Source organism: Kogia breviceps, chromosome 19 (assembly GCF_026419965.1).
Source record: "Kogia breviceps isolate mKogBre1 chromosome 19, mKogBre1 haplotype 1, whole genome shotgun sequence".
Taxonomy (NCBI): Eukaryota; Metazoa; Chordata; class Mammalia; order Artiodactyla; family Physeteridae; genus Kogia; species Kogia breviceps.
In genome coordinates this window covers 45,489,885-45,502,223 of record NC_081328.1, presented here as the reverse complement: position 1 = coordinate 45,502,223, position 12,339 = coordinate 45,489,885, and positions in this window count along the sequence as shown.

Sequence of the window (12,339 nt, the reverse complement as noted above, 5' to 3'; positions counted from 1 at the left end):
AGTCTTGTTTTCCTGCCTGGCAGCTAAGTTTTCATGGTCCTATAGGGCATTAACCAGCTTGGTATCTAACTGAGCAGTCCTGTTTTGGCATTCCTTCTCCCACTGACTGCATAAGGCGGGGTTTTAAATGCTTCTGCGGAATTAACTGTGGAAACCTCTGCCACAACTGGAGTCTGGGAAGACCTGTGGGGGAGCTCTCACGCGGGCCACGCGGGCCCATGACGCCAAACAGGAAGCACAGCTGCCTCTACTTACTGTCCAGCAGGAGGAAGAAATCTCTCCGCCCAGACAGCCCAGCCAATCAGAGGCCTTTGCAGACCAACCAATGGGAAGCCTTCATACTTTGGACTCCCAGCTCCTCCAATGGACTCTGGTTATCACAGCCCCCTCCCCTCTCCACTCCCCTTCCCCTATAAAAGCGAGTTCCCTTGCTTGTGTTCTGGATTTGCCCCTGGTCCCACCACAGCCTCACTTTTTTGACTCGTAATTCCTCTGCCTATTCCCAAATAAACTGGCTTTTGCTGGTAAAATAACTGGCTATTATTAAAGTCGACACTTTTCACGCCAGCTTTTGTCTTTCCAGATCTTTCATTAATTAGCTAAATGAAAACTTTTCACGTGTTCACCTCCCATTTATGTGAGAATAATGTTTCTAAGGATTTGAAAATGTGATTATACCTAGGGGAGAAGGCAGGTTCCTGACACAGAGTGAGGCCCCAAGTGCTCAGTGAGTTGGAAACAGCATCTTCCATGTCTCCCCAGCCATTGGGAGCGTGACAGTGGGAACTTTTGGAAGCCAGTTGCCCCAAGCCTGGGTCCCTGGACGCTCTCACCCTGTCCCAGAGTCCCACCCGTGGCGCTTGTCACCCTGTCCTGGACTGCATGTCAGGGCAGAGCCTTGTGTCCCCCTCCATGCAGAGGGGGCCGCTCTGCATCTCACAAACACTGGGGCTGCATGAGGACTTGGACTTAAGGTAGGTGGTGGGCTCTCTCAGAAGAGGACCCACACCCCTTTGCCCAGCTCTTGCTTGCATGCGGTGTCTCAGTGAGAAGCCTCCCCAGCCAGGCCGGGCTGCTGAGGATGGGAGTGTATGCGTTGGCTTCAAAAAGGGTGTAGTTGGTCTCATGTCCGTTAGACACCTGAAAGAAATGGTCCCTTCATCCTGACCACCCTGGGTCATCAGAATCCTGAGATCCAGAGCAGAGGCCGGAGAGACCGACCTGGGACCCGAGGCAGTGAATGCAGGAGGGACCTGCAGCCGGCCCCCTGCCCCTCCACCCATTTCCCCTGTTTTACTCTGAGCACAGAGTCCAAATGAACAGGAGCTGGGGGTTACCATGCACCCTTGGCTGCGGTGAGAAGACCCAGCCTCCCGCTGGGCACCATGGAGCAGCGGGGAGCAACATGGGACGCACTGTAGCCCAGCTCCCACAAGAAGCGGGCCAGCCAGGTGCTCTGTAGATGGAAAAAAAAAGTATTCTGTTTATTGAAAAAGAACATTCTCATCCTGTGCCAAACCCACCACTTCTTCCCCTTTGAGTTACAGAAAATAACCCTACTCAACCCAAAAGCCTGAAAAACATTTCTTTTCAGAGAAAATCTATTTGTCCAGAATGCCAGAGGAGGAAAACAAACAGCTTCTTTTGTGTGAAACTTCACCCTCAACCCTGTGCTTTTAAGTGAATGCTCACACACATTTGTGCTTCCTGACGTTTCAACAAGTCATCTCCAATTTTTGTGTTAAAACCTCCACATGACACACAAAGGGATTTAGGAAAATATATTTAGAGATATCAGAGCCAGAGAGATTGTTTCAAAAACTCAACAAAGGGATTTAGGAAAATATATTTAGAGATATCAGAGCCAGAGAGATTGTTTCAAAAACTCAACAGATCCTAAACTTTAGGAATATTCAATAGGGCACTTCCCTCGTGGTGCAGTGGTTAAGACTCCACACTCCCAATGCAGGGGGCCAGGGTTCAATCCCTGGTCAGGGAACTAGCTCCCGCATGCCGCAACAAAGATCCCACACAGCAACAAGCATCCTGCATGCCGCAGCTAAGACCGGCACAGCCAAATAAATAAAAATAAATATTAAGAAAACCAAACAAAACAAATTATCAAAAAATTTAAGCAAAACAAAACCAAAAGAAGTATTCGATAGGATACATCTGGTTTTACAAGTAAACTTGCCTTTTTACGGTACTCAAGACTATAAAATATTTGCAGGAAAAGTTAAATGTTTTTAAGGATCTTGGGAATTCCCTGGCAGTCCAGTGGTTAGGGCTCCCCACAGTCACTGCAGAGTGCGCGGGATCCATCCCTGGTCCGGGAACTAAGATCCAGCAAGACGAACGGCGTGGCCAAAAAGAAAAAGAAAAAAATCTTCCCTCTCTGTAAACTCCTTTGTGCAAATGCCTGCTTTCTCTTCCATATCATCCCATTTTCCTTCCCAATTGGATAAAAAGTACTATCAATATAGGGACTTCCCTGGTGGCACAGTGGTTAAGAATCTGCCTGCCAATGCAGGGGACACTGGTTCGAGCCCTGGTCTGGGAAGATCCCACATGCCGCGGAGCAGCTAAGCCCGTGCGCCACAACTACTGAGCCTGTGCTCTAGAGCCTGTGAGCCACAACTACTGAGCCCACGTGGTACAACTACTGAAGCCTGAGCGCCTAGAGCTCGTGCTCCGCAACAAGAGAAGCCACTGCAATAAGCCCGCGCACCACAAGGAAGAGTAGCCCCTGCTCGCCGCAACTAGAGAAAGCCTGCGTGCAGAAATGGAGACCCAATGCAGGCAAAAATAAAATAAATAAATATACAAATAAATTAATTAAAAAGAAAGTACCAGTATACAGCAGTATTCATTTGGTTTGAGGAGAACTGTGGTGTATATGGGCTGTTTTTATTTTATCAGCCACTCTGTGGTCAGCCCCCATTAGAGGATGATGGGGCGGGGCAGAGCTCAAGCCTACAGGGACAGCGGACTTGGGTGAGGTCAGAACACGGACAGCAGCCATGTCCTTTGGGGTTCACACTCGCCTCTGTGTTATACGTTGGCGACATCTGCAGCTACTCGCATTTCATGACTATTGAGACACTTGGGCTTAGTTCCACTGGGGACCTGGGGGGATACGGAGGACATTGGGTTTGCCCACCCCAGTACTCCCCACTGCCGTCCCCAGGCAGAGAGTCCTGGATGCTGCCACCCACACGCACAGGGCAACAACTGTGTCTGCCTAGTTTATTTTAACTTTTTGTCTGCATAACCTGCAATTGTCTCTTTGTGTGAGTGTCTCATGATGTTTTCTCCAGGAAGAAGAAAGATTTTTGTCATGCCATTTTTTTTCTGAAACCACCAGACTCTGTCCAAACATAGGCTGTCAGGTCCCCAGAGGAGATCCAATGGGTTGGGATGTGTGAACACTTGTCTGTAGGACCGCTACAGATGTGCCCCCTACGCCCAGGCATTCTGATGAGGCCCAAGGCACATGGTTCCCATGAGAGACATGCGGTGTTGGTAACCAGATGCTGGTCAGCAAGTGTTCCTTACTGAAGAGGGCTTCCCATTCTCCGGGAGTCTAAGAAAGCCAAGTTATCCCAAGCTGCACCCCCTCAGTGACAGGCCTTACAGACTTGTTTCCCCTCCACACTTCCAGAGCTAAGCCCCCAGCATGTCCTATCAGGGGCCTGCCTGGCCCTGCATCCTCACTTTGCCCTGGCAGGTTTAACATGGGGTGGGCATGTTTCCAAGCCAGTCCAGGGCTGGTGGCGGCTCCCTCGACCCAGAAGTGACTGAGATCCACATAGACGTCTTCCAGGAAACCCAACTCCTTCCCAAAGGCAGATCCCCCATACACCCCATGGACACTTCCCCAGCACAAGGAGCAGGTGACAAGACAGTCATTAGAGTGGAAAGCTGTAGTGCTCTCAGCCAGTTGTGGGTAAATGTATATGACTTGTGCAAGTGCACAAACACATAGGACCACGAGACCCCCAACAGGACCACTTGTGTGCAGAAGTGTATGTCTTCACCAGCCGGAGCTGCCATGACAAAACACCACAGGCTGGGGGGCTTAAACGACAGAAATTTATTTCTTGCCATTAAGGAACTAGAAGTCCATAATAAAGGTGCCGGCTGATTTGGTTCCTGGTGAGAAGCCTCTTCCTGGCTTGTAGACAGCTGCCTTCTAGCTGTGTCCTCATACAATGGAGATAGTAGCAAACCCTCAGGTGTCTATCTTGGAAGGGCATTAATCTCATCAAGAGGCCCCACACTCATGACCTTATCTAACCCTAATTACCTCCCAAAGACCCCAAATACCTCCAAATACCTTCACACTGGGGGGTTAGGGCTTCAACATATGGATTTGGGGGAACACAAACATTCAGTCCACAATAGGTCCCATGGTGGTGAGGGGCCCTGGGCCCACCCAGAGCAGGAACGAGTTTCAGAGTGGGGAGCTCTGCCTACCAGACAGCCTGGACTGGGAGGTGTGTGCCTGCTGTACCTCAGCTGGCCTCTCCCAGGGCCCTCAAATGGTCTTGGGGTCTAGAGCAGGGTGTCTGAAGCTAGGCGCTCTTGACCCTTGGGTTTGGATTGTCTTTGTGGTGGGACTGTGCTGTGCATTCCCTGATGCTGAGCAGTGACTCTGGGAGAGAGAGGAGGAAGGTCTGCCCTGGGCTCTGCATGGGGCAGAGAGGAGGCACCACAGGTTGGGAGGTCACCAGGACTTGGAAGCGAGGATCCAGTGTCCAGGCCTGTGGCCGGTGGACAGTGAGGGAGTCTCAGGGTGTCTGTGATTGGCCCACTTTAACCTCACAGCAACCCTGAGAAGTGGGGGTGTCATTCCTGCTGACACCAAGGAAACAAGGGCTCAGAGAGACCTTTATGGCCAGAGGTCCTGCCTGTGGCTTCCGTTGCTAGAGCTGGTCAGTGTGACAGCATAGACCTGGTTTTGTTTTGTTTTCCTTTTTAAAGTGTGCTAAAATATACATAACATGCAATTTACCATTTTATCTATTTTTAAGTGTACAGTTCAGTGGCATTAAGCACATTCACATTGTTATGCAGCCATCGTCACCATCCATCTCCAGAATTTTGTCATCTTGTAAAACAGAAACTCTTGGACTTCCCTGGTGGCGCAGTGGTTAAGAATCCGCCTGCCAATGCAGGGGACACGGGTTCGAGCCCTGGTCCGGGAAGATCCCACATGCTGTGGAGCAACTAAGCCCATGCGCCACAACTACTGAGCCTGCGCTCTAGAGCCCACGAGCCACAACTACTGAAGCCCGTGCGCCTAGGAGCCCATGCTCCGCACCAAGAGAAGCCACCGCAGAGAAGCCCGTGCACCACAATGAAAAGTAGCCCCGTTTGCCACAACTAGAGAAAGCCCGCACGCAGCAACGAAGACCCAACGCAGCCAAAAAGAAAATAAGTAAATTAATTAATTAAAAAAAGAAATACAACACATACTTGTAAGATATAAAATATTAAATAAAAAGCAAAACAGAAACTCTGTCCTCATTAAGCAACATCTTCCCATTCTGCTCCCCCCAGCCCCTGGCACCCACCAATCTTCTTTCCTACTACTGTAGGAATCGCATATGGAATCATACAGTATTTATCCTTTTGTGACTAAATTATTTCACCTAAGGCGTCTTCAATGTATCCATGTTGTAGCATGTGTCAGAATTTCCTGTCTCTTTAAAACTGAATAGTATTCCATTGTACCAATGGACCACATATCGTTCATCCATTCCTCAGCTGATGGACATTTGGGTTTTTCCACCTTCTGGCTGTTGTAAATAATGCTGCTGTGAATATTTTTGTACAAGTTTCTGTGTGGACGTGTGTTTTCATTTCTTTGGGGTACACAGGTAGTAGTGGAATTGCTGGGTCATATAGTAACTATCATGAGTGCTTGAGGAACTGCCAGACACTGGTATCATTTCTGAAGCACAGAGCTCATTATGAAGTTTGTGCTGCATCCGTGTGGCATTGTGCAGTGGCCTCTGGCCCAGAAGACCATTGTGGGGTGTCCCCTACTATGGAAGATGGCGGAGAGAAGGAATGTCTGCCGTTGCTGGGTGATATGCAAGGAATCTTTTTAAGCCATTTTATGCCATTGACTATGGAAAAGCATTTCTCAAGTTTCTCTGATGCTCAAATAAAAATAGACTGAGGAACTAAAAAGGGACTGACCATATTTCCTCCAAAGCCAGGCACTTGCACGCACCAGTTAACTCTTACTTCTCTCCCCTGCTGTCAAGAAGTAAATAGAAACTAACAGCTGAGCACAGATTCACACTGGGTATACATTTGATGATGACTCACCAAGAATTCACAGCCAAGGTGCCAGTTGTTCTTACACCGTAGAAAGAAACTCTATTTTAGGTAAAACTGTAACCTCACGGATACCCCCAGAAAGTTCCAGAGCCACAATCCATTTAATGTAGGTTTTGAGTCAGAGCTTCGCTCCGCCCACGCACATGTTAGAAGCCACGCCCACTGACCTGCCCCACCCACTCACTGCTTTGCCCAGGCTTCCACCCCGCCCCGTCCCAGAGCGGCCCCGCCCCTCCGACCCTTGCCATACCTCTAGGCACAGGTGTGCTTGGGCCTCCAGAGGCTTGTGTCCCTCTGGCCGCCTCCGGGCCAGGCTCCTGCTTCTGCGCTAACCCCTCTCGGCTCCTACAAGACAATAGCCCGTCGTCATCATTCTCAGGATTGTTCACATAAGGCCCACCCGGTGGAGGCATGGAGGGGACACTTGGGGCTCCCCTCTGCCCCCTCCCAGTGCTGGCTCTCTGGCCCAGAGCTGCCCCCAGCTCCTACACTCAAACGTGGTGTTTGGAGGACCTGGAACCCTCCTCCGTTGTCAAGGAGAGAGGCTTCGGATAAGAAATATATTGGGGGCCAAGGTGGAAGCTCTTGAAATGTAAGCCAGGTTCTCCTTCACAATAATTCCGGAGTTACACCAACCGGAACAATGCTGGTTCTCCCGTGGCAAGTAAGCCTGGCCTCGGGAGGAGGGGAAGCTCCCATCTGTCCACACTCCCTAGAAAAGAGCCTCCACCCTTACCCGGGGAGGTCCACGGCTGAGCCCCAGAGTAAGGGTCTCTGCGGGTACCTGATGGAGGCTTCTGTTTGGAGACAGACAAGGGAACACGGGGGCTGAAGGAAGGGAGCTGGACACCAGAGTGGGGGAGTGAAGGAGGGGCTGCGTGGGTGGGAGAGCAGGGACGCTCATTCCCCGGTTGGGAAGGAGTCAGTCGTGGGCGCTCTCACCCACTCTGCTCTTGCAGTTAGGACTGCACTGAGAGCAGCAAAGCAGGAGGCCCTCGGAGGAGAGGGCCCTGCCGTGGGCAGAGGCCTCAAGCACCTTGAGGTGGGCGGCAGGACTCCACAGGACAGGTGCAACCCGGAGGACAGGGAGGGCTCCTGCTAATGCAGACCCCCGAGGCCCCCCTGAAAACTGACCACCCTCTTGGGAAGTGGGTGGGGCAGAAGGGTTACTGGTGTCTGGGCCCCAGTAGTGTCTCTGATTCGGAGACCCAACTGGGGAGTGGTTTTGCAGACTTTGAGGTGGGAGGGTGTTGAAGACTCCTGAGGTGGAATCCTGACTCATTTTCCAGCTGTGTGACCTTAGGTGAGCAATCACCCTCCTGGGCTTTAGTTTCCCTGCTTCTTCTTCTTTTTCCTTTTTTTTTTTTTTTTTTTTTTGGCTGTGGCCCACGGCTTGCAGGATCTTAGTTCCCCCACCAGGTATTGAAACCAGGCTGTCGGCAGTGAAAGCGCGTAGTCCTAACCACTGGACCGCCAGGGAAGTCCCATTCCCTGCTTGTGAGACTTCCTCGAGCCTCGCACTTCACAAGTGTTTGGGGAGGTGGCTGGTACACAGCAAACGCCCAGTTATGTCATCGGCTGAGTCCCTGTGGAGTGTTGATGGAGCGTCCACTGGGCACCCTTCACGCTCCCACACACTATGGTCCAACACGGTTTTAACTTTGGATGTTGCAGCAGCTCACCCAACTCATTCTGTGTCAGTAGCACATCATACGCATTGCAGGGAGAGGTGAGGTGGACATATGCCGCCAGTAGTCACCCCCGCCACACCAGCCACTTCTGCCACCCCAAACCCGGTGCCCCAGGCTCCACGGCAGTGGCCTGCGCTGTGAGGAGTGAGCCTGGGGCTTGCCATAGAGAGAGGACAATTGGGTTGGGGTACCCATGTGCCCATGTACACAAGCACAAGGCAGGCCGCAGACGGAGGAGCAGACAGGGTCTGAGAGAGGGCGGTTGGAGCCCTCCTCAGGAGGATGACCTCAGGACACAGGGAGAAAAAGCCATTTGCAGAAGAGGAAGAAGCTGGAGGAAAGGAACACCAAGAGATTGCAAGGGCAGGATGCCACAAAGCAGGATGTTTGACTCAAAGGGGAGAGTATCTGGAAATGTATGGAAGGGTTGAGTTAGCAAGGCCATGATCCCATCTTCCACCACAGAGCAATGTTTGTACCACATTTTGCATCAATTCTCTGACATCCTCAGTTAACTAACTCCTTCCTGTGTCTAACCTGTTGAACCTCTTCAGTAGGCTTTAAAATTTTATTTTATTATTTTTAATATATTTATTTGTTTATTTGGCTGCGCCATGTCTTAGTTGCTGCATGAGGGATCTTCGTTGCTGCATGCGGTATCTTCAGTTGTGGCATTCAGGGTCTTTAGTTGCAGCATGCAAACTCTTAGTTGCAGCATGCAGGTTCTAGCTCCCCGACCAGGGATCAAACCCGGGCCCCCTGCATTGGGAGCATGGAGTCTTAGTCACTGGACCACCAGGGAATTCCCTAGGCTTTAAAATTTTAAATATTATATTTTTAATTTCTAAAAGCTCTTTTTGGTTTGTCAACAAAAGAAATTAATCAAGAGCCGATCTAAAGAGGAAATAGAGAATTCTAATCGAGCTAACCTGAGGATTATAATCCGGGAGACAGTCTTTCAGAAATCTCTGAGGACTGTTCCACCTGTTAGAAGTTGAAGGCACAGTCAGATACATTTTTGAGACAAAGGATGGTACATCAAAATGACACACTGAAATTTTACATAAACATTACCAAAGATATATAGTCCAGATCTGCATGTACAGGGAAGCAGTAGGTCACTAAGATCCCTTACAGAATTAGGAAGGAAAAATTAATCTTCTAAGGAGTTACATTGCTGGCGTCAGAAGTAGAAAAAAAATTGATATTTACGGTCAAGCAGGCATTCCCACCTTTGAGGAGGTCTGGTTAATGTGTAATGCAGATGCACATTACGGAGGGCCACGTATGGGCAGGAAGTATGTTATGCTTAAATTTTCTTGTCCTGGGACTTGCCTGGCCGTCCAGTGGTTAAGACTTCACCTTCCAACGCAGAGGGTGTGGGTTCACTCTCTTGTAAGGGAGCTAAGATCCCACATGCTTTGTGGCCCAAAAACCAAAACATAGAAAACAGAAGCAGGGACTTCCCCGGTCGTCCATCCACCTTCCAATGCTGGGGACGCATTAGCTCCCTTGTCGGGGAACTAAGATCACACATGCCACAGGGCAACTAAGCCCACGCGCGGCAACTACTGAGCCCACGTGCTCTGGAGCCTGCGTGCCACAACCAGAGAGAGGCTGGCGCCGCAAGGAAAGATGCCACGTGCCTCAACTAAGACCTGACACAGCCAAAAATAAATAATTTTTTTTTAAATTAAAAAAAAAAAAAAAGCAATATTGTAACAAATTCAATAAAGAATTTAAAAATGGTCCACATCAAAAAAAATTTTTTTTCTTGTCCTGTCTTAAAACATAAATTTTATTCCCTCAGGTTCTTTATAGAATCTGCTTAGTCACTTTTTTTAGTTTCTTCTTCCCTGTAGATATTTTCAAGCTTGGTTCTTATTTCCTTGGTCATAGTAGGCACAGTTATATGCCATTAAGTGGGCCTGTAAATGCCAGCACCTGAGTTTATCCACTGTCTGTTGTGTTGACCTCATGGCACCTTGCTCCCTAGTATGCTTGGTGCATTGGTCCACTTGGGCTGCCAAAACAAAATTCCACAGACTGGATGCTTAAACAACAGAAATGTATTTTCTCATAGATCTAGAGGCTGGAGGTCAGGGTGCCAGCAGCAGTGGTTCAGAGTAGATCTCTCCTGATGGTGTGCAGGCAGCCACCTTTCCCCGGTGTGTGTGTGAGGAGAGATTGGGGGTTAATGTTCCTTGCTATGTTGTCAGCTCTCCAATGCTTTTTAGATGTATTTAAACTGTTTTAATCAGCTTTTCTAGTTATTTTCAGCAGGAAGGTTGGTCCAAACTATCTGCAAACTATCTGCTCTTATTCCTTAAATCTTCAACCTTCAAAGCCTCAATTATTCATTCTTTCATTGTTTTAGCACATTCTTAGTGAATGTCCATGACATGACTGGCATTGTGCATCATGCTAAGTAAGCATTGAGAAACAATGGGGAACGTGATGGTCAATTTTATGTGTCAATTTGGCTGGGGCATGGTGCCCAGATATTTGGTGTCAAACATTATTCTGGATGTTTCTGTGTGGGTGTTTTTGAGATTAGATTAACATTTTTTTTTCTTTGGTACGCGGGCCTCTCACTGTTGTGGCCTCTCCATTGCAGAGCACAGGCTCCGGACGCGGAAGGCTCAGCGGCCATGGCTCACGGGCCCAGCCGCTCCGCGGCATGTGGGATCTTCCCGGACCGGGGCACGAACCCGTGTCTCCTGCATCGGCAGGCGGACTCTCAACCACTGTGCCACCAGGGAAGCCCTAGGTGAGACTTAACATTTAAATCAGTGGACTGGTGGGTGGACCTCATCCACTCAGCTGAAGGTCTGCAGAGAACAAACACTGAGCTCCCCTCTGAGGGAGAGGGAATTCTGCCAACAGAACTCTGGCCTGGGCTTCCTGCTGCTGGCCTACCCTGCAGATTTTGGTCTTGCCCCTCCACGACTGTGTGAGCCCTGTTAACCTAAAAAATAAAACACCCTGTAGTTTTACCAGCAAAATGGGTTTATTCAGGAACAGCAAAGAATTGCAATTCAGGACAAGCTGGCTGCCGCAAAAGCCACAGACAAATCCAACAAAGAAATGAAAAGAACATTAGAAGAAAGAAGCTGGAGTTGTTTTGTGTTTTCTTTTTTTAAAAATTTATTTATTTTGGCTGTGCTGGGTGGGTCTTTGCTGTGGCGCACTGGCTTCTCTAACTGCAGTGCGCGGGCTCTCAGTTCCCCCACCAGGGATCAATCCCTGGCCCCCTGCATTGGGGGAGCGTGGCGTCTTAACTACAGGACCACCAGGGATGTCCCTGGAGGGGTTGTTTTGAACTAAAGTCCATTGGAGGAAAGTGAGAGTTGAAAGTGGTGACTGGTTTTCATTGGCTGAGTAGCTTGGGTAATTGATTTCTTGTGGGAGATACAAAGAACACCTTTCTTGGTGAGGCCTGTAATTGAGGATTCTTTCCTGTTGATGATTCTTCCTGTTGGGATCTGTAATCAACAGTTTTTTCTGTTATTGATCCTGAGCAGCCACAGGGCAGAGGCACTTAGTGACACGTCTTTACCTTCAGGCTGTGTCTGGGTGGACAGGGTGAGAGCTCTCCCTTTTGGCCTTCCCACTCCATTTAAAACAGGTTTCCCTTTATTAGTTTTCACAGCCATTTCCTTAAAATAAATCTCTATATATACACACACCCTGTTGGTTCGATTTCTCTGGAGAATGCTGACTAATGCGGGGAGCCGCGGACAAAGAATGCTTCTGCCATATTAGTAAACAAAAGACGTTGAGACCATCAAGCCCTCAGCCACTGCAGCCATCCCCGACTGGGCACCCTGAGGAATTCAGAATGGAGAGCACAGTACACTGGCCCTAGATAGTCAGGGTGCGTATCAAAGGAACGATTTCACTAAGCCCAGACTGTCGCATCTTCTCATACACGGAAAAGCACTAAATTCATTTACTTGAGATGTCTGGGTTTTTTTAATTAGCAGTAATCTTTTGATGTTTGACTACCTGTTTTTTTTTTTTTTTTTTGAAAAAAACTCCTTTACTTTCTTGCTCTTCCCTTTCCTCTTCTGAACAGTCCCTCAGAGCCATCTGAGAGTCTATCTCACCAGCTTAAGTCCTCAGTAATGCCCCCAATAAAACATAACTCTCAACTTTTAGGTTGGACATTTTTTTTCAGTATACAGAGCAAAGCAGACTTTATTCTACCCTCAAATCACTAAAGTCTAGTTGGGGGGAGATTGATGCTAATTGGATAAACAAGTGCAAACAAACAAACAGAAAAGATAGCACCCCG